Here is a 1,629-nt window from a genome sequence, read left to right as displayed (position 1 = left end):
GCCGAGCTGGCGGTGCCCGCGTGTCCACCTGCCGGCCGGGCCTCCCCCACTCGCGACCTGTGCCGCCGAGCCGCCGGCGCGCGCGCATCGCCCGGCTGTCAGGGAGTCTGCCCCTCCCCCCCTCCTTCCCCAACTCGGCCGCAGAGCCGCCAGGAGCCGCGGGTCGACGAGCCCGACGGGGCTCTATCCCCTCCCCCCACTTCCCTGACTCTGCCGCCGAGCCGGCGGTGCCCGCGTGTCCACCTGCCGGCCGGGCCTCTCGCACTCGCGATCTCTGGTGACGAGACGCCAGCGCGCGCGCGTCGCCCGCCTGGCTTGGAATCCGCCCCTCCCCCTCCTTCCCTCACTCTGCCGCCGAGCTGGCGGTGCCCGCGGGTCCACCTGCCGGCCGGTGCTCCCCTACACGCGACCTCTGGTCACGAGCCGCCGGCGCGCGCGCGTCGCCCGGCTGTCTAGGTGTCTGCCCCTCCCCCCCCTTTCCTCACTCTGCCGCCGAGCTGGCGGTGCCCGCGTGTCCACCTGCCGGCCGGGCCTCCCCCACTCGCGACCTGTGCCGCCGAGCCGCCAGCGCGCGCGCATCGCCCGGCTGTCAGGGAGTCTGCCCCTCCCCCCCTCCTTCCCTAACTCGGCCGCAGAGCCGCCAGGAGCCGCGGGTCGACGAGCCCGACGGGGCTCTATCCCCTCCCCCCACTTCCCTAGCTCTGTCGACGAGCTGCGGGTGCCCGCGGGTCCACCTGCGACCGGGGCTCTCCCACTCGCGACCTCGCCCGCCGAGCCGCCAGCGCGCGCCCGTCGCCCGGCTGTCAGGCTGTCTGCCCCTCCCCCGCTCCTCCCCTCACTCTGCCGCCCAGCTGGCGTTGCCCGCGGGCACCTGCCGGCCGGGCCTCTCCCACTGGCGACCTCGCCCGCCCAGCCGCCAGCGCGCGCCCGTCGCCCGCCTGGCAGTGCCCGCGGGTCGACCAGCCGGACGGGGCTCTATCCCCTCCCCCCCTTCCCTAACCCTGCCGACGAGCTGCGGGTGCCCGCGTGTCCACCTGCCGGCCTGGCCTCTCGCACTCGCGACCTCTGGTGACGAGCCGCCAGCGCGCGCGCGTCGCCCGGCTGTCGAGGTGTCTGCCCCGCCCCCCCTTTCCTCACTCTGCCGCCGAGCTGGCGGTGCCCGCGTGTCCACCTGCCGGCCGGGCCTCCCCCACTCGCGACCTGTGCCGCCGAGCCGCCGGCGCGCGCGCATCGCCCGGCTGTCAGGGAGTCTGCCCCTCCCCCCCTCCTTCCCCAACTCGGCCGCAGAGCCGCCAGGAGCCGCGGGTCGACGAGCCCGACGGGGCTCTATCCCCTCCCCCCACTTCCCTGACTCTGCCGCCGAGCCGGCGGTGCCCGCGTGTCCACCTGCCGGCCGGGCCTCTCGCACTCGCGATCTCTGGTGACGAGACGCCAGCGCGCGCGCGTCGCCCGCCTGGCTTGGAATCCGCCCCTCCCCCTCCTTCCCTCACTCTGCCGCCGAGCTGGCGGTGCCCGCGGGTCCACCTGCCGGCCGGTGCTCCCCTACACGCGACCTCTGGTCACGAGCCGCCGGCGCGCGCGCGTCGCCCGGCTGTCTAGGTGTCTGCCCCTCCCCCCCCTTTCCTCACT

The sequence above is a fragment of the Giraffa tippelskirchi genome, chromosome 8 (genome assembly GCF_054371585.1).
Source record: "Giraffa tippelskirchi isolate mGirTip1 chromosome 8, T2T-mGirTip1v1.2.pri, whole genome shotgun sequence".
NCBI lineage: Eukaryota > Metazoa > Chordata > Mammalia > Artiodactyla > Giraffidae > Giraffa > Giraffa tippelskirchi.
Note: the sequence above shows the minus strand (reverse complement) of the source record.